Source organism: Mixophyes fleayi, chromosome 1, assembly GCF_038048845.1.
Source record: "Mixophyes fleayi isolate aMixFle1 chromosome 1, aMixFle1.hap1, whole genome shotgun sequence".
Lineage (NCBI taxonomy): Eukaryota > Metazoa > Chordata > Amphibia > Anura > Limnodynastidae > Mixophyes > Mixophyes fleayi.
In genome coordinates this window covers 463071806-463092563 of record NC_134402.1, presented here as the reverse complement: position 1 = coordinate 463092563, position 20758 = coordinate 463071806, and the positions used below count along the sequence as shown (strand labels likewise).

The following is a 20758-nucleotide window of genomic DNA, read 5'->3' as shown; positions in this document are numbered from 1 at the left end:
AGGAGAACTGATAGAGGAGCAGCAGTGACCAGGAGAACTGAGAGAGGGACAGAGGAGCAGCAGTGACCAGGAGAACTGATAGAAGGACAGAGGAGCAGCAGTGACCAGGAGAACTGACAGAGGAGCAGCAGTGACCAGGAGAACTGATAGAGGGACAGAGAAGCAGCAGTGACCAGGAGAACTGATAGAAGGACAGAGGAGCAGCAGTGACCAGGAGAACTGATAGAGGGACAGAGGAGCAGTGACCAGGAGAACTGATAGAGGGACCGAGGAGCAGCAGTGACCAGGAGAACTGATAGAGGGACAGAGGAGCAGCAGTGACCAGGAGAACTGAGAGAGGGACAGAGGAGCAGCAGTGACCAGGAGAACTGATAGAAGGACAGTGGAGCAGCAGTGACCAGGAGAACTGATAGAGGGACAGAGGAGCAGCAGTGACCAGGAGAACTGATAGAGGGACAGAGGAGCAGCAGTGACCAGGAGAACTGAGAGAGGGACAGAGGAGCAGCAGTGACCAGGAGAACTGATAGAGGAGCAGCAGTGACCAGGAGAACTGAGAGAGGGACAGAGGAGCAGTGGTAACCTGAGTTGGTGAGACACAGTGAGAGAGATCTGAGACAGACAATAAAGTGTGAGAGAGATAGCATTATAAATGGAAACTGATAAAGAGATAACAGAAGAGGATGAGGCAGTGAGATATATTTACCTGTTTGCAAGTGACAATTACTATGACAAGAAAGCAACACATAGTTTCACATATTTATCAGAATATCAGTATTATTTGTTCCTCCCAATTTGTAAGAAGAAATGTACCTAACATTTGGCTGAAAGTTATGTTTAATCACCAGATAAGTGTAATATGTTTCCAGTGACAGAGACTCTTACCTCAGTCACACAGAACCTCCATTATAACTGGAACTAACTGTCACCTCAGAGACATCCTCCATATTGTGGTTGGCATGCATATTGCCTAGCTATGTTCATTACCACAGAGACTACTGATTGTTCATAGAGAAAGGAAAATAGTAATTGTTTTATCTGATATGGGTTATGTAGAAATGTAAAAATGTGTTTAAATCTCCTGTGCTATTTCCATAGCACTCAAAGGCAGTAAATATCATCATCATCATCATTTATTTATATAGCGCCACTAATTCCACAGCGCTGTACAGAGAACTCACTCACATGAGTCTCTGCCCCATTGGAGCTTACAGTCTAAATTCCCTAATATACACAGAGAGAGAGAGAGAGACTAGGGTCAATTTTTTGATAGTGGTCAATTAATCTACCAGTATGTTTTTGGATTGTGGCAGGAAACCAGAGCACCCGGAGGAAACCCACGCAAACATGGGGAGAATATACAAACTGCACACAGATAAGGCCATGGTCAGGAATCAAACTCATGGCCCCAATGCTGTGAGGCGGAAGTGCTAACCACTAGGCCACCGTGCTGCCAAATATTTGTGTTATATTAAGAGTAAAGTATTCGTGAGTAGCATTGCTCATAGCTAGAAAATTGTAATTATATGGTATTTGCTGCTAATCATTATTTGCCCCCCAAAAAACATTTTAGTAATATATTGTTCCTGAATAACAAATTTGACGTTACTTAATTTCTCATGTCCTACTTGTATTAGGGACCCGAGGGTTCTCTGTCCCACCGCCGTGTCGTGATTCAAAGAAGAACAACTGGAGACCAGGTACGATCTGAACTACACTCTAACAACACCTACCAATAGGAGTGTTACACATGATGCTGCCAATAGAGCAGGTGGACTGTAGTGTATGTAGTTCCTATTACTGTTTGTATTCGGCGAAGGGATACAGCGGATCTTATTTTTCGTTGTATATAGTTTGTGTATGAATCTGTGTTTCCTGCAGTTCTACAGTAAAGAAGTGTGTAATAACCACTGTGTCTTGCTCACTAAGGAAACTTTTATTGAACTATAAGTCACACACTTAACATGGACTATGTTTTGTTAGGTGCTGTTCCTGCCCCCGCCATGGGCTGGACACACTCTTTTCAAAATCAGCATTTGGAACCCCCCTCTAGAAATCAGCCATTTCCTGCAAAGAGCAGAGAAATTATCATTATTATGATTATATTAATATTATCTTTTATTTCTAAGGTGCCACAAAGCTGCCGCAGTGCCATATATAGGGGGTTAGAACGTACAGCAAGATTACATAAGTACATAGAGATAAGAACTGTCAAAGTCAGCAAATTGGATAAAGTCATTTCCATTAATAACGAGCAAACTTGGTTGTCTTTGTTTGAAAAGATGCGTAGAGAACGCTACAGCGTGGAAGGGCGTATCCAGCCGTAACACGTGGCAACAACAGTTTTTACACTTTTAAACACATTCCCACAAACATACACATTTGTAAATAGTACACATTAATTGTAGTTGCAACACATAGTTATTTATGTTGAAATATAGTAGTATTCATGTTTAATATTATAAGTTATATGCATGTTAGTAAAACATATGGTTCAGGTTAAAGGAAATGTGTCATGTCTGGTATCATTTTACTCCCCTATTCATCAGCAGTTGTCCGGTTCCTTCACCAAAGAGATCGCATATTGCATACTCTAGTTAGCGTAGTTAGGGAATAAATGTTTAAGGTAATACTTACTATAAAATGCTAATAGACTAGTTGAGACTGGATTCTTGGCGGGAAAGTCAGAGCACATCCCCTGGAGAGATGACCCCCACCTTTGGATATTTTGGTTTGAACTAGCCTATGATCTGCAACACCCTCCTGAAACCTGGACCAATAGAAGCAAGCCACGTCATCTGCATTGTTTCACTGTATTTCTAACTGCATATAAGCAGGAGCTCTTCATCTAGTGAGCAGTCTACTTTGACCACAGACTTCAGACCTGAATGACTGTTCACTGGATCCAGAGCGCCTGCCATAAGTATCGGCTGTACTTATTTTATTTCGCTTAAATTATTCTACTACTTTTGGATAATAAATGTTTGTGCGTTGGAAACACAAATCGAGATTCGATAATCGTTATTGAATAGCGACAAAACGTGCATAACAATTTGGGGGCTCGCGGCAGAGGTTTACGGATTTCGGTTCCGCAACAAAGGGTGGAGATGCAACATATACCGGTAAGAACGCAATGTGTTCAAAACCTGTTTATCATTCTGTGTTGTGAAACCGAATGTCAGTTTTTGCATCATCTGAAGGAGCGCTAACTTGAATCTAGGGACAAAAAAGAAAACTGTTTATTTTTATTGTCATGTTGCATTTTTTAATGTATTGCATTGCTTAGCGTCTGTGTACTTCCTGCTAAGCGTATGTGAACTTTCGGTAGATTTGCCACGTGTTTAAACAATCGTTTTGATAGTTGTTATACATGCATAGTATCATCACTTGTTAAAGCCTCTGAAGCGTTATTACTATTGTTGGGAACTTGATTTTCTGCGCAGAAAAGGTGTATATTGTGTGGTTTTGTGACGTAGATACACTGTTTTATTGTTGATTGGTCTCAGTTGCTGTCTGATGAGGCAGGTTGCCCAACTGAAGGACGGTATACGGAGCAGGTATACCGGGATCGAAAACAAGGGAGCTTTTCACACGCGCGCCCAATAGTAATCGCAACGTTTACTGATAGTTAGTATCTTTAAGCATTGCGATTGGACCGCACGGCATGGAAAGCCGTGATTGTGACTTGGGAAAGCAGTGGGGAGGAAATATATTGGAAAGGCTCATACACACAACATTTTTTCCCCCAGCACACTGCTATAGCCAGCAACAGATCTGCCATTTCTACTGTAGATAAAAATGCAAAAGTCTTTGTTGCACACATTTGCAAATGTATGTTTAAGCCATCCTGCCACGCCAAGGCGCTTTTGCATATAGGATGGTCCTACTCTAAACAATGAGAGTCCCTATATTTGGGCCATACATATGTGTTTTTAAATTGAGAGCTAACTTACCAAAGAGGTACCCCAGAAGCCTCCATTTCAGCACCTGTTATGGCCTATAAATTGATTTGAGCAGCTTCCACTTTTATATTGGAAAGGCTGGTTGATTGTATTGACTTTGTGCTACCAGTGATAATTGACTCTGCAGATTTGTGAAAGAGGCAGGGTACTGCGGTATTCCTGTCTAATCAGCCTGTGACTACACCCTGCTCTCTCCCTCTGTCAAATGGCGATGGATTGCTGTGGAGGCGTGTATTTATAATCTTGAAGTATCGCGAGAACCGAGCTCCGAGATCCGACGACGTCACGATGACGTTCTGCCTCGATTTGGATTCAGAGCAGGTGGGAGAGTACCGAGCTACTCAGCTCGGTACTTGAATACCCAAAGTTCGGGTGGGTTCGGTTCTCGGGGAACCGGACCCGCGAATCTCTAAAAAAAAACGCAATTTGCAGTTACTTTGGATTTCTTAATGTATAAGGCCCTAAATGTCTCATTCACTTGTGTGTTTTTATTTCACAAATGTCGGGTTGTGGGTTGCCCTTTTAGGCTCCAATTCCAAGATCTAAGGGAGGATGTGTAGCCATTTGGTTCCTTCCTCCCTGAATCCCCAAATGTACCCTCTTCATGGAAAGAGGCAGAAGTTGTAGAACCAAGGGTGAAGCTCTGTCCAATCCCAGGGTAAAGGGATCCGCCTAGCCTTGCGGTAAAGGGGAGTCTGAAGATCTTTGCCCCCTAGGGGACCTTTTCGTTTTGGGGTCAGGGATAGAGGGGTCCTTCCTAATCTGAGTAGGCCCTACATTTTCACACCCCATATTTGCATTTTTTTTGTGTTTTCCACATGTTTTTGACGCACTTTTGGGTTTTTGAGAGCACCAACCCAAACTATAAAATATAATTAAAAACATAAATCCGAATTGTCTTTATCTGGTCCTAGTGAAGAGAATTTCATGTCTACAAGACAATACCTTATAATATCTGTTTTTCACTCTGATAGCAATATGTCACCACAGGGCTCTCTGGCTCACTCCATATCCTCAGATGTGTTTCATGCTTGGACATGTCAGTAACTGATAAAGGAAAGCTAAGTGAAATTCTCTAGTAAATTAAATTAGTTAATAATAAGCATTTTTTTCATGTGTTAAATCAAAGATTGCAGAAAACAGTAAGAAAAAATATTTCAAACCTTCATCCTGCTCTCTCGTATTTAGCAGTTAGACTCTGTACACTAGAGGGCAGCAAAGAGGTGACTGACAATTATTTCTGGAAACCTCAGGAAGCGTCTCGCTATGCACAGGAGATGCTACACACTAACTCTGTCTCACCAATAATGCCACCACCAAAGCTTTGTGTGAAGAGCTGACACTTAATCAGGAAGCCTTCGCTTCTCCCTTTAAACTAATCTATCACAGCTTACTTTTGTCAGAGTTTTCATAGAGCAAATGACCTCCTCTGTTTCAGTTATGCAGCGTTCTAACACCGAGCTACATCTGACATGTGACATGAACATATTAAGTGACATTATTATGGAGAATAAACCCAATGCTTATGATAAAAAACAATTAACAAAATTACATACAAATACAATAGTTATTTTGTAAATAAAAAAGGAATAAAACAGAAATGATAAACTTTCGAATGATTAAGTTTCTGTTTGCTGGGAGAAGCAGAACAAAGTGAGCCCCTTAAATATGACACTGACTCCCCAAAAGTGAACAGAATCTTAGAGTTACAGGACATTATAAAGATGCTGCAGCCCCTCTCCCGCTGTGATGTCAGACTTAGAAAGTCTGTGTAAATGCAAATCAGTTATGACCTCTGTGCAAACACCTTTCAAGTTAGGTAACTTCTCACTGGAGTGTTTTACAAAGATGATTTTACCTCCACAAAACAGATCATAAGTTTCCCTTCATTTACTCACCAAACATGAGTCCCCCCCATTGACATGTCCTAAATTCCATGATGTTATTGAGGCAAATACCTCAGTTGTACGACTCATGCTATTAAACTGAATAACCTGGAAGTGTTTCACTCTCTTAACAATAACCTCCTAAACCATAAACCACTTACTTAACTTATCTAAAGAATAACCACACTGAGACTTATGAAAGGGGCTAACGAAGGTCACAGTTTATTAAATAATTAATTTGAATAGGTGGAAGTGCACTGTGAGGCAGCTAAATCAAACTGATATTTGGAACCAAGCATGTATGGCTACCGGCCTACCCCTCAGAAAGGGACCAAGGGATCCTCACCAAAAAGGACCAGGAGTCACCTTCCTAGAAGGGGGTAGCACCTGCAATCAATCAGCGATAGCGCTGTAACGATCAGCCGCTGCCCACAGTGACTTCCGGCCATGCTGACTGTCCCTTAGCGGACTATTAGCCCGCCACAACCTAAACAACGCATAAATCCGCTAAATGACTATAACTCCACTGAATAAAAATAACTAAGCCCTTGTCCGTGAGGTGAACCCCATCCCTGCGAAATAAATGGGTCTGATTTATAACTAACAAGGGGTGTAATATAACGGAGCCACCCAACCGCTGAACGTGTACTCTCACTCCCCGATTAAACTTCTTGACTACTCTTCCCATTACCTTCAAGGGGATTTCAGATCTCCACTGGAGTCGGAGCACAAGCGTGGATCATACCAAGCTGACGGTCAGCCAATTAACTCTGATATATGTCCAATCTTTTCGTAACCTGAGAATAAGGTCTATTGCGGGTGCGATTTCTATCACAGAGGGGCTGCTGTTGGTAAATGGATCGGTGCGCCGCAGGCGGGGTTCTATGGAGCTGCGTCCCCAAGTCAGAACCTCTGGGATTGTTAGCCAAAAAGGGGCTAGAAGAGAAATAAAGCTGATGTGGGGCTGGACAAAAAATGTCACTCCTGGACACTGGAAGTGGAGGGATTAATGTCAGTAATGACTGGTTGGCATCCTATACTTGCCGTGTCTAATGTCCCCCTGCTGGGCAAGAGTGGTGCAGCCCTGATGCCTGTCCTACTTGAAGAGTTCTGGGTCCCTGTCCGTGGGCTTGAAGGGCAACCTGGCGGGTTGAGGTTATGCCCCTACCCCTGCGAACTCGGGTATTGCTGCAGGACCCAGAATGGGGCATCACTGATGCCTGTTCTGGAGCGCGGGTTCTGCGCATGCGCACAGCCTCCGGACATCTTCCTGTCCGGCCAAGCCGAGGCAGGTAATTGGACCTCAGGCCTGGAGATACTGTTGGAGAGCCAGCAGGGGGAGGAAGGGGCTTTGCTAGCGCCACTCTGCAAAACTACATTGGGAAGATGCACGGGGAAGAGGAAGGGTCCAGGAGTCTAACCAGGCGCAAAACGGAATGCTTGGGATGGGGCGTGCTGAATAACTGAGTGGGGCTGAGGGGGACTGGGAAAGCGTGGAACTGTGGTGGTGCCGATGGGGTGGAGAGGGTTGGGGCTCAAATGCAGAGGGATCGTGTCACGGGCACTAGGAGTCTTTGCCCAGGATATCACCAGATGATGATCTTACCAGAGTAGTGTGGGTTACACAGTGGTCCTCTGGTAGCGGAATGACTAGCGGAACATATGACTCAGCAGATGGTGAGAGGATGCAAATAGAAAAGTCAATGACTAGCAGCAATCTGGTTAATGATTAGGTAGATATGAACACGAGGATCTTGATGGACGTGAAGAAGTGCAGGAAGGTAACAGGGAAGTCAGTGGTCTGCGTACAGCAAGTTGTACCACTGCTTATGGTGAGAGGACTTGTTACTGGTGCAGGTAGGTAACTGGGAGTCAGTGGTCTGCGTACAGCAAGTTGTACCACTGCTTCTGGTGAGAGGACTTGTTACTGGTGCAGGTAGGTAACTGGGAGTCAGTGGTCTGCGTACAGCAAGTTGTACCACTGCTTCTGGTGAGAGGACTTGTTACTGGTGCAGGTAGGTAACTGGGAGTCAGTGGTCTGCGTACAGCAAGTTGTACCACTGCTATAGGTGGGGATAGGTACAGGTGTCGATGAGTGGAAACATAGAATGTAGACACTGAGAGCACAAGGAACTTGATCCCAAACAATATGCACAAGTCTATGTTGGTGTGGCAGGCGCTGCTTGACAGAGACGAATTCACTACTGGAATCCAGGCTAATAGCAGAAGGTCAATTAGCATATGTATCTCACGACTGAACAAAGAGGTAAACTTCCCAGCAGATATGCGGAGTAATAACACAGTCTCAGGGAGATAGAGGATTCCGTGGGTAAGTGGAGAACAGTCCAAGCGGATATGCAGTAAACGAATACAGTCAATAGAAAGTAAGCACACCGCAGTTCAGCTGAGCAGGCTGTCCACGAGAGGATACAGGAACAGCTGAGCGGCTGCACGCCAGCACGAGTAAAGAAACCACAGGTGAGTGGTAGCGGTAATCAGGGTCCGGGTCAGTACACAGGCAGAGAACTTGACACGGGTAGAACAACGATGAGCAATGCAGGAATCACTGGAGATAGTGAACACGAGTAGAACACTGGAGGTAATAGCGGACTGGAAGCCGCAGATGATTAGAGCAGGAATCAGCAGAGAACTGAAGACACTAGTAGAACACGGGAGACTTGTAGCGGTCTGGAAACCGGCAATGAGTTGAGCAGGAATCAGCAGGAAGCTGAAGACACAGAGAAGTACACAGGAACACCTTCAGAGACTCACAGGGAATGAGACTGCAAGATCAGGCAACGAGGTAATGAACACAGGTGCTTTAAATAGGGAGCGTTGCCTGATCAACCAATTAACTAAAAGCAAAGGTCAGAAGAGTTCTTAGGAACTGCGCATGCGCAGACCATCAGGATGGCGGGCGGCCACGGTTCAGGATAGGTGCCGGCAGGAATACTGGAGAGCCACGCACCAGTGAAGAGGCACTCACGGTCCGGTGAGTGACAGATCGGAGGCTAGCTGCAGGGCTAAGGATGGGTTGGAGGAGGTAGAATAAAGGGCAGAGTGGGGAGCAGACAAGTGAATACAGCAACAACAAGCTTATAACTGATTATATACTTATCCTTCACAGTAGCTCTTCTCCTGGGATCTCGAGCAGTGAATGAGAAAGGGCATGTGACATGCTAGAACTTATATTACAACTCCAGACACTCCCCTTCGTCCCTCATTGGTCAGCCTGGAATGTGGCAGGTTAACTCCCCATGCATGCGTTTAAGTGCTTTCATCCATATGGGACTCTCTTTTGAAAATTGGTACTGGGCACCCGTCTGTAGCCACGTGTCTGGGGCTTTTAACCCATGGCTGGACACATCAAGTTAATACAAGGATAGTTCCTTGTATTAACTTGATGCAAGGAACTAAATCACAAATACATATTTGCAGTTTTATATGACTAGTAAACAGTGTGCATATGACACTGTCTAATTCTTTTTATTAGAAAATGATCCAAGACAATGTTGTCTCTAATCTTTGTTCTTTGTATGGAGACTTTGGCTGTATTTATTGGGTCCAACCTGAACACTGCACAAATTAGCTCTGTTTGTGGACAGTGCTTGAAGGCTTTTAACAAGCATCTTGCCTGACAACCTTCCCAAATGGAAAGGGAAAGAGGTAGTGGGAGGACAGCAGCAAGGTTTCTCAGTGCCCTAGGCATTACTTCAGCCTATCACCCCTCCTCCCCCAGTTCTCACTTCCTAGCCCCTCACATACTTGACGTTTGTAATATAAAAATAATAATTCTTACCTCCTCCTGGCTGACTGGTAAGGCACGGATGTCCAGATGCACTGATGTCAAGATGCACTGATGTTGTCCAGATGCACTAATGTACTGATGTAGTCCAGATGCACTGATGTCCAGATGTACTGATGTTGTCCAGATGCACTGATGTCCAGATGCACTGATGTCCAGATGCACTGATGTCCAGATGCACTGATGTCACGATGCACTGATGTCCAGATGCACTGATGTCCAGATGCACTGATGTCACGATGCACTGATGTTGTCCAGATGTACTGATGTTGTCCAGATGTACTGATGTCCAGATATAGTGATGTCCAGATGTACTGATGTCTGGTGCAAAACGCTGTCCAGGGTTCACTGCTGCCCAGAAGCAAACATGATTTCTTTAGGGGAGGCTCCAAATGTTAGATTTCAGAACAAATAAAACAAAAATGACTCACCTGTTACATACTGACATATCCCCTGCTGCCCACCAAGCTTTATTACACATGCCACCGCCATTCCATCATTTCATATGCACACCTGTCCTCTGCGCTAGACAGCGTTATTCACACATGCCCCCCTGCCCAACAGTTTTTGTCCCACATGTCCCTGTCCACAACAGATTTTTTCTTGCCCACAAAATTTTAATAAATAAACAGCTTAATGCTGTATGTATGTGATTTAGATTACCTTTGTTTAAGAGTTAATGTACTCTGCCGATGTAAAATGAATTATACTAAAAGATAGCAAGGGGAGAGCCAAATAGTGTGCAAACACTAATAAAGTAAATGGTTGCTTAAACCTGTAGTTCCTTTAAATTTATAAATAAATAGTATGACAGAATAGACTGAATGGACTGCCTATGCCACCCTGTATGTTGTTGCTGGGAACCGGCTGGGCTTACTTTGTCACTGTTCCTTTTCATTATACCAAATGCACCCTCTAACCGAAGTAGGAGCAGCTTGCAAATGCTGCCACCACTGGACTCCTTAACTGGCACCCAGAACCGGGCTTCTACTGGATAACTGACGCTGCGAGTGTACCCCGCTACTGGTGTACCAGGGCTGGAACTCCGGACCTCTTCCTACGGATCAGGGTTGATGTGGATGGATCCCCCTGGCCTATCACACTGGCCAGAGCTGCTGGGTAGCGGGCAGAGCGGTGGTACTGGATGCTCAGTCCAAACCTCAGAAACAGTCGGGAACGGATTCGATTTTGGGTCTAATCTGTAGGTTACAGGATTTTTAGCATGGAAGACCTTTTCAAGCAAGTCTTTGAAGCAAGTGATGTTTATTTGCAGTCACACTGATGGTATCAGTGATTAGGTCAGTTGGAACAAGAAGAACACATTCCAATACAGGTCAGTGCTTTTATACAGATTTGGACACAGCCTCAAAGGGTAAGCCAGCCCCCTGAGGTCTGAGCTATTTTAGAATCAGGATGCAGTTTGTTTACCCAAACATTTACATGCAATGCAAAGCTAGCAATATTTACACTTATCTGTAATATCCTAAAACTTGCTGTGATTTCCTGCATCTTATTTTGGACACAGGAAATGTAATAACAAGTTTAATTAAACCTTCCTTTGCCTTCAGGTGCTGGACTTTCACACATCAGATGGTCTAATTAACATGAGATTAACATGGTTCCTTTCTTCAGACAGCTGCAGAATACACATTCCCAAAGAAAGTCACACAACCCCAAACAAGTCATTCACCCACATTACGATACACAAAAGACTTCCTCCACAAAGGCTTATTGCATCAGATACTGTATATACTTCAGAAATCATGCATTCCTAAAGCAAGGCTAAAACAAATGAATTTCTTTCCCTGGTCTCAGAAATAAAGACATCTCTTTTACCAACATACCCACAATATCAAAAGTAAATACATTTGCAATTATATAAATATGTTCCCTGCGCTATTTCCTTTAAATAAATGTATACCATAAGTTAATTGTGAGTGATCCAGTCACAAATAGTATGTAACTTGTGAAGATTTCTGAATGTAACCCTCCCTTTCCCATCCGCCCATTTTCTTTAGCCCCTCTCACTTTGCATTCTCTAGCCACCTCTTCCCCCATTGTTTCCAGACTTTCTGTAAAAGAACCATACTTGCACCTTTGTTGCGCACGCTATACTCTTAGGGCCTGAGTCATTACGGGACGCAAAATGAGCGCAGTGTACGTACGTGCACTAATTAAGCTGCGTATTCTCACATACGCAGCTTCATGACTTGCGGCGCAAGTCTTCCTAATCTAGCTGTTCACGTCCGTACAAGCCGGCACATACTTGCATTACGTGCATTACGCTGTTTAGTGCATAGTAACATCATTGGTGTATCTCTCAATTGTTGAATCAGACTTCTTCCACTTGTCCATTGCATCCAGGAGACTCAAAAGGATCAGGATACGTCTAAATACTTTCTCATCCAATTGTTATATGATAGGTGTAAATTATAGTATAACTATATATTCTTTTGTTGAAACACAAATCAGATTATCTCTGACAGATAGTGATGGTAGAAATCAGCAAGAAGAAGGCCTAAGCTTAAGAAAACAGGGAAAACAGGCCTATCGAAAAAGGACAAGAGGGTGAAGGTACTGTAGAAGGAGCACACAACAAAAGAGGGCCATGCGCATGAGAGCTTACAACCTAAAGGGAAGGGGGAGACACAAGTAATACAAAGTATTATATTACTATTATATTGTTTTGTATACATTAACTTTCTGCAAAATTTAGCCAAGGAGAATCTCACCCTCTAGGGGCCATCCGGCTCATCATCTGCTGCTGCTGCTGCTAAAAAAACACGCCAGCCTAATTTCTCAAAAAATGAAATCGACATTTTGGTCGAATTGGCTGTTGATAGGCTCCACTCCACTCCGCGTCCACTCTCTGCAACATCAAAAGCAAGAATATGGGAAGAAATTACAAATGAGGTCAATGCCGTGGCTCCAATCAGACGCAAGGTTAATGAGGTCCAGAAAAGGTAAATATTTAAGCGTACAAAAATTGGTTAAATGTGTCCAGATTTTGTGGATAATATTATCCTGCTAATGTGTATATTTTGCACACAGGTGGCAAGACTTTAAACACCGCCTAAAAGATAAAATTTCTGAACACAGAAGACATGCAAGAATGACAGGTGGTGGACCTCCAGCAACGCTGGAATTGACTCCATTGGAGACCAGGGCATTGGCCTCTTTGGATGCGGAGATGGTTCAAGGTGTGGGCCACATTGACACCGGACGTAGCCCAGCCGCAATCGAGCCTATCACAGCTACAGGTATATACACACACATATATATAAATATATCAATTCACACTAATTACCTAAGGACGGCATTATTTATTTCATTTTTTCCCCTTGTAGGGCCCAATACAGCGGAAGAAATTTCAGAGGATGAGCTGGTGGAGGAGCCACGTGATGTGGAAGAGCATCAGATGAGTGAGGAGCCAGAAGTCAGTGAACGGGAATCACTGCACGCCTGCTATCACAGTATTAGAGACACAAATGCCACTATTCAGTCCAATACCACAGATATTGCCACAACCCTCACCCGTATGGAGCATACTTTACACAGTAGCCTCACCCGTATAGAGAGCACTATGGACTTAAACCTTTCATCTATCAACACTACCCTTACCCGTCTCAATGACCTTATTGCAGTGTATATCACCAATCCACAATCACGCATATCACAGGAATCTTCTCCTACTTCTTTCTCTCCATCTCTTAGTCCCATGTATCAATCATACTACACTTCACCCGATGATCGTTCCACAAGTAGCCTTATCGCGCGCACCCGTCTTCACATATTGAACAACTCCACTCTCAAGGTTCTATTGGTTCTAGTCTAAGACCCCAAATGCATCACCATCATTTTCAAACCAACCCATATGTTGACATTGAACCATATTCCCATTCTAATCAGCAATACAACTATTATTTACCACCATCTGCCCATCTGCCATCTCTGCCCCATCTGCCATCTCTGCTCCATCTGCCATCTCTGCCCCATCTGCCATCTCTGCCATCTCTGCCCCATCTGCCATCTCTGCCCCATCTGCCATATCTGCCCCATCTGCCATCTCTGCCCCATTTGCCATCTCTGCCCCATTTGCCATATCTGCCCCATCTGCCCCCCGTGCACCCCATGCCCCCCATGCCCCCCAATGGTCAGCTGCTGCACAGTCACTCACTGCTGCTCCACTGGCCTCTGCTTCCTCCCCACTGTTGCCTTCTATATCACGGGTTACCAGAAGCCGGACTCATCCTCCATGTGATGCAACCATTATACCAGCAAAGAGGCCCTTAAAAAAATAAAATTGTTTGTTTGATGTGTTTTTGTTGTGTAAATAAATTGTATAATTATAAACTTATTAGCTATGTATGTTGTATTTTTAAAATACATTACAAAAACACAAGAGAAGTAGGTGTCCAGGACATATTGCTTGAAAGACACAGTATCAACTGATTCTGGAGGGCTGGGGTCAGCATCTAACACCTCATGGACAGCAACCTCGGCCTCCTCCACCCAAGGATCCCCACTCCTAATGGCGATGTAACACCACGCACAGAGCTATGATATCACACACAGTGGATGTAGCGCACATTAGAGCACCACCAGACCGATCTAGGCACCGGAATCTGGCCTTTAAAAGACCAAATGCTGCTCCACAACCGATCTAGTGGCTGTATGTGCGGAGTTGTATGCTACCTCCTGCTCCGTACGTGGGTTTAATAGAGGAGTGAGGAGCCAAGGGCGAAAAGAGTATGCGTTCTCCTACAAGGGGTGACAAGAAGGAGAAAGTTTAAAAATATGAGCGAGTGTCATAATTGTAGACACAAATAACTATATCTATGCCAACAAGACAGGCAACATGGATGAGAAATAATGGCAAAAGAAGCAATCAGACACATAACATATTCAATGTATTTGTAACCAAGGTTTAAGTTTTTGAGCAACTTTTCATATGGGCAGCTGTCCATGTTGGATTTTAAGGTAAACATCACAATTAAATGTACCTTTGAATGATATTGCAATGTGCCTTTGTAATATATCTACTTAGCTACCAAACTTAAGACATTACTATTTCCACTTTAAACTACTACATACGTGACATGTTTGTTAAATAATAAAAATACCTAACAGCCACGCATCACCATTCGGCCTTGCACCACCTTGCCTCAGTTCCAATCTTTCCCACATCCCTGATTGCCGGAAGGCAAAGAAGTCATGTGTACTCCCTGGCCACATAGCTACCAGGTTACGAATCTGGAGAGAGGCGTCACATATAGCTTGGACATTTATAGAATGGAAATGCTTGCGATTTAAAAAATTAGCAGCATTCCCACCGGAGGGGACCAAGGCTACATGAGTCCCATCGACTGCCCCTATGACATGCGGGAAACCGGCTATGTGGGAAAACTGCCGTTTTATCTGCACCAGGGACTCCTCATCGAGTGGCAGATGTATGAATTGCCTTAGACGCGACACAAACGCCTCCAGAACAACCTTTAGCACACGACTGAAGGACTTCTGGGACATCCCTGAAGCGACTCCCACAGTGGTCTGAAATGACCCTGTCGCGCAAAAGTGCAATACCGCCAACAGTTTAGTCAATGGCGGTATTGCTGTTGGGCTGTTGCGCTTGGGCTCCAGGTCAATCTGCACTATGCTCAGGGTGTCCAGGATGACACGAGGCGGGAGCCGATAACGCCGCACCACCTCAGCATCAGACATGCCAAAGAGGCTGACACGTGGCCTGAACACACGCTCCCTGGGTCGGCGACGATGGGTTACTTGCTGATTTTGGGGGCGGCGATGCTGGTTGCCCTCCTGTGCTGCCACATGTGCCTCGGCCATTTCTAAGAAACGCTATATTTGAAAAGAGAAGGATGTGAAAAAAAATACAATTAACTCATAGTTTGGGAAATGTCACTCCTATTTGCACAGGAAACATTGACAATATACTTACACCAACAAGTGGGTTGGCCAAACTCATAATGTGGCTAAAAAAACAAAACAAAAATTGTCAGAGGGTGAATAAGAAGTTATTCCATCTGCTTCTATGCTATGTCAGGTTGCAGACCTAGACCCATGTTACTTACCTCAAAATGGAGCAGGATTATCTTGGTCACTTGCAAACAATTGTCAATGGGAAACTAAAAAAGATAAAAAAAAGTAAACAAAAGATAAAAATAATCTACAAAGTACTACACAGCCCAATACAAGCAAACTATTATCTGTAACTATTATCTGAAACAAAGTATAACACCCAAAATAACAAAAAAGTCCAAAACAATTCAAACAATAAAATGTTAAAACAAATCAACCAAAGAAACCATAGTAATATCTTAAAATATATCATGCAAACATACCAGTAAATGAATCAGCAGTGAACAGGGCACATCATCTACGCCGAGCTTTATAGCAGTGGTTAATTAGCAGAGAGTATGCAGGTGAGGGTCTGCATGCGTCCTGATCACATGGCCGTTCCTTCGGATAAGTTGTGTGTGCTCGTGGTTTAGATCTGAGAGATAAACTAGACCCTTGGCAGGTGCACCACAAACGCGATCAGCTGCGTTCGCACCAGTATGACTTGGACGTAGTTAGACGGGAACGCCCCTATGAGAAAATGACTACGTCACCACGCCCCAGAACCTCCCTGTTCCCGCCCAGAACTCGTAGCTTGTCGCAAATGGGTTTTGCGATCGCGGCCATACAGTTTTTGCGTTCGCGAAAGTAAACTGACCCGGGAACCGAGCATGCGCACTAAACTTTGCACTTTTATGCACTCTTCCTTAAACAATTTTACTCAGTCTTTCCACCACACTAAATAACACTTAAGCTTTACAGAATTATTTATCCAATAACCACTGTTAATCACAATATATATTCATTATAAATCATCAATACTCACAACATATGTATGTATTCAAATAAAAAAAACCTGCATTGACAGTTCACACAAATATCATAACATTGTTCAACATAACATAGTACATCAATATAACATTAACCCTAGGTTTACCACCATTATTCCTTACACCATCTTTGCACTATTTTCTTTACATATGTATCTTTAATAAGAATTAGTATTTATAATATTGATTTAACCATAACAGATATCAAACAATAGCTACGAAGTAATATGTATATAAATAGTTAAATCAACATTACAAACACATATAGTGTTATAGATATATATTATTATCATTGATACTTATCAAATCCTTGTATCCTGGATCCAATTCTTTGTCTGCAATGTAGGGAACGTACCTGTAGTATAGAGTCCTTTCCTGTAGTGTAGTGTATACTTTCTGTAGTGATGATGATGTCATCACCCCTGGCATCTCTCCCCACTGTGTATGTGCCGATTGGAGTCAGCACACACAGTGGGGTTCTGTTATGTAACTGCGTCATGATTTCACAACACTGCTATGTGGCGGAGGGAGTGGAGATATGACCGCACAGCCTTTCTTTACAATTAAGCACAGCATCATGAGGAAAGAGCAGGCGGGCTGAACTAACAATGTCTCATTCAAAGACATTGTTATTGTGGGTACCCGGCCACAGTGTGGCCCCCCCAGAGTCCGGCATCCTAGGCAGCTTTAGGTAACCGGCCCTGGGTAGTGGTGGAGAAAACTTTGATTTCATCAAGATATTTTGCGTAGATGATAAGAAAAGGGAGGCTTACAACTTCCCCTGTTCATGAGTTGCTACAAGAAAGCTACGCATAAACACATGGGGCTAAACAGTGGGTCCTGGAGTCCCTAGCAAAGCCCCATGGTACTAATTATCACCATGAACATAACACCCTGTCCTTGTTCTCAGATGCTGGAAAAAACTCAGACTGCTGAAACAGATTTTTTTCTAACTGCTAATCTTAGCTTCAACGAGGGATTCATCCCCAGGCATTCACACTGGAGGTTTCAGAACCGGGAAGCTGATGGGACCAGCTGGAGTCAGGCTTTACTCAAATAGACCATTACTTGAAGAAAATGGGGCTAACGTCTGAATTACCTAGAGATTTAACCCTCTTCGGAGCATATTATTTCTACATTATGTAAGTAAATTAGTTCAAGTTGCCCAGAGGGGTGTTGGTTTGGGACAGGAGTGGATCAAGATGAAAACAAAATTACTGGTTAAAAATTTTTCAGTTCACATTATCACTCACCAGGTCTCTAAACCTAGAACGGTTCACTCACCCCTCTGCCGGCGTCCGTGCAGCGTCGCGGCCGTCCACCATCTTAGATATGGTTCTGCGCATGTGCAGACCGGAACGAGCTTTTAAAATCTTTTCTCGCTTCTCATTGGTCCTCTGTCTGCTTCCCCCTATTTAAGGCATCTGTGACTTACTCCCAATGTCTGTTCACTCTGCTGAGGTAGCTGTGAGGGAATCATCTCCTGGTTCCATTTACCTGTTACTTCACCTGCTGGCCGGAAACCTCATCTCCACGTCTGTGGTAATATCTGCAATCCGCAGTTCATCGCAGCGTCTCCTGTTACCTCACTTGCTGCCCGGAAACCTCACCTCCATGTCCGTGGTGCTACTACCTGCAACCCGCAGAGCATCACAACATCTCTCACCTTATCTGTTATCCGCAGATCATCTCTACAGCTCTGGTGCCACTACCCGCAACCCGCAGAGCCTCGCAACAATTCCTCTCACCTTACCTGTTGTCCGTAGACCATCTTCACGATTCCAGTTAGGGAGGTGCACCGGCCACTTTTGATGTCTCGTGTTTTATGTTTTGGATTCGAATTTGCTTGAGGTTTTGGGTTTGGATTTGTTTCGCAAAACATCTGACGAAAGGTTTTGGTTCGGATTTAAGGTTTTGGATTCGGATTTATTTTGAAAAAAACATAAAAAGTGTTAAAATCAAGTTTTTTGGTTTATTTTCACTCCTACGCTATTATTAACCTCAATAACATTAATTTCCACTAATTCCCAGTCTATTCTGCAGAATCAGTGAACTTTGTAATATTGCAGTACCAATGGACTTATACTGCAGGATTGGTGCTGTGCTGTGTTGTGCTGTGCTGTGCTGTGTCCTTTTAAGGGCATTGTTATTTCCCCAGCACAGCACAGCACGAGATCTACCAGGACAGAGGACCACCTAACACAACCTCCCTCTAACCTGATCAATGCCCGAGTGAAGATGGCGGCGGCTAGCGGGGAATTTATAGGATCCGAGTATCGTGAGATCCGACAGCGGGATTATGACTCAGAGCCTCGGTTTTAGTTTTGCAATTGGCGGGAATACCCGGATCTGTCTTGGATCCGGCTCGGATCGGCAACGTTCGGGTGGGCTCAGATTTCAGATATCCGAGCCCGCTCATCTCTAATTCCAGTGCTACTACCTGCATCCCACAGCGCATCTGATCGTCTTCCCATTGCTTTGACAGCCCTATACGTTAACAACCTTCTTCCTGGATAGCTGTATGTCCGTTGATCCTGCCACACTCTCCTGAGGGCCGCGACCTGCGCAGTGGAAGTCGCTAAACCCTTACCCTCTTTCGGGGGTCACTGAAGAAGACCAGCCGCTCCGTTAGACTCCGCGCCTCCAGTTAGTAAGACAACTTCTGGCAGAATTGTGGGTCGAGAATCCTAGTTACCGTGACACACATATGTTAGTTCTTCAAGAGTTTATGTTCATGTGATGCAGTTTAAGGTCTTTTCTAGATGGTACAGGTGATCAAGGTAATAAGTTGGAGGTGTTGTTCATTGATACATGGTGGGGTTTCCATAAAATCTCCTCATATTGACAAGAAGTCATCCCCCAATACATCTGCGAGGAGGTGAGGTACCATCTGGCCCTCATTTCTGTCTACTTAATTCAATCAGGTCGTCAGGATCCGAAACACCAAGTTGATACCGTCCCTGTTAGTGGGGAGATTGTACCCAGTCTGGTTGTGTGGTTTCAGCAGGGCAGGTGCCCAGGATTGGTATCTGCTGTCACTTAGCCTCCCACTTACCTCACATAGGAACTTTACAGAGTTTAGCCAGACTAGATGTTAAACAATGGGCACCCACTTAACCAAACAAAAGAACATGATCAGATCACTATCTGGGCATCTGAATGTAACCCATTATAGTCCTCTAGGAGAAATCATGCTCTGGACTGACGAGCGCTTTCTGTACAACATGCCAGTTGGCTGGGTACTCCAATGACTTCCAGTTAAGGGGACATATTACAGAATCTAGCGGTACCTAAAAAACTGACCTGGTGACATTAAAGAGCAAAGTAATCATACTCATTAAAACACATATAACTATGTATATATATATATATATATATATGTATAGTAGAACAGTTACTGGTGAGAGGGGATGCCAGGCAGTCTTCACCTTTATATTTTAGCAGTGTGCACCCACCACTCGCAGGCAGGGCTGGTGTCAGGTTTCACAGCACCCTAGGCAAAATGTCAGCCTACCGCCTCTGCACCCCCCAATATCATCTTCTCTGCCCCTGACACACACTTGGGGTTTATTTACTAAATGGTGGTTCTGAAGAACCGCTGATTACCAGCACTTGAAGTCATTTTGTTAAAAGTCAACTTTCTTAAAGACAAAGCCCATTGGGTTTTGCTTTTAATAAAAATGCTGTTTGAAGAAAATGACTTCAAAGTGCTGGTAATCAGCGGTTCTTTGGAACTGCCGTCTAGTAAATAAACCCCACTTGACTTTGAATACAAATTCTGCATTTATTATTCAGGAACAAATGCAGGATTTGTAGAGAGGGGTTTCCATGCCACCAGAGTGGGCATGACCATCACATAAGGGGAGTTGCTATAATTTTATACAGTTCTAGTCTTCTCTACAACCCCTTCTTATCCCTATCAAATACATGACAATGCTGCCTGCACTACTGTTAGTTGCACACACTTCACCCTTCACTAGCAGAGAGGTGTGAAGCAGGACATCCCTCACAACTGTCCTTCCGGTGGGGACAAAGTCCTGACTGAGCGAGACAGTCACTCAAATTCGGGACTGTCCCACCAGATTCAGGACAGTTGGCTGTCCTGCTCTCTCCGACCTGTTCTTGAGCTTTCCCTACCTGCTGCTGCCCTTGGCTTAAACTCAGTTGCTGCTTGTCTGGGTCCTGGATTATTGTTGCCCTGTT

General features: G+C 44.0%; 1 protein-coding gene across 2 annotated transcripts in view; it reads right to left on the bottom strand.

Moving 5' to 3' along the window:
- The window catches only part of LOC142103467 (inter-alpha-trypsin inhibitor-like), a 108329-nt gene that overhangs the window by 34967 nt on the left and 52604 nt on the right, over positions 1 to 20758 (bottom strand). The window contains exon 1 of one of the 2 annotated variants that reach the window (XM_075187528.1): positions 16911 to 16981. The exons of the other annotated variant lie outside the window; for it this stretch is intronic. The gene's annotated coding sequence lies outside the window, so the exon portion shown is untranslated. Of the gene's footprint in view, positions 1 to 16910; positions 16982 to 20758 lie in introns of those variants that run through there. 2 annotated transcript variants of the gene reach the window in all.